Source organism: Nilaparvata lugens, chromosome 1, assembly GCF_014356525.2.
Source record: "Nilaparvata lugens isolate BPH chromosome 1, ASM1435652v1, whole genome shotgun sequence".
NCBI classification, from domain to species: domain Eukaryota; kingdom Metazoa; phylum Arthropoda; class Insecta; order Hemiptera; family Delphacidae; genus Nilaparvata; species Nilaparvata lugens.
Window position 1 is genome coordinate 32,676,644 of NC_052504.1, and position 349 is coordinate 32,676,992.

Below are 349 nucleotides of genomic sequence, written 5' to 3' on the forward strand. Positions count from 1 at the left end.
CACTTTTTTCAAGATTTTTTTAAAATAATTATTGGCAGTCTTGGCACAGTATACATACAGTATGGAAACTTGGCTAGTACCCTGACGCTAAAATCCGCCTTCTTGTTAGGAAGCGCCGCACTGTAATAGTATTGATGTTAGGTTCGGATCACTTCAATGATCCGGATCAATTGATCTCGTTCACTGTGCTACGAGCCAATCAGAAGACCAGGATTGGAACTTTCCAAGGTCACGTGACGTGTTTAGTATTGTGGTCATGTAAAAAGCATTGGTTAGATAGGCGATTGATTACAAGTTTCCATTCTGTACCTATTCTGTGGTCTTGGTCGTGGCTTCATAATCAAGATCA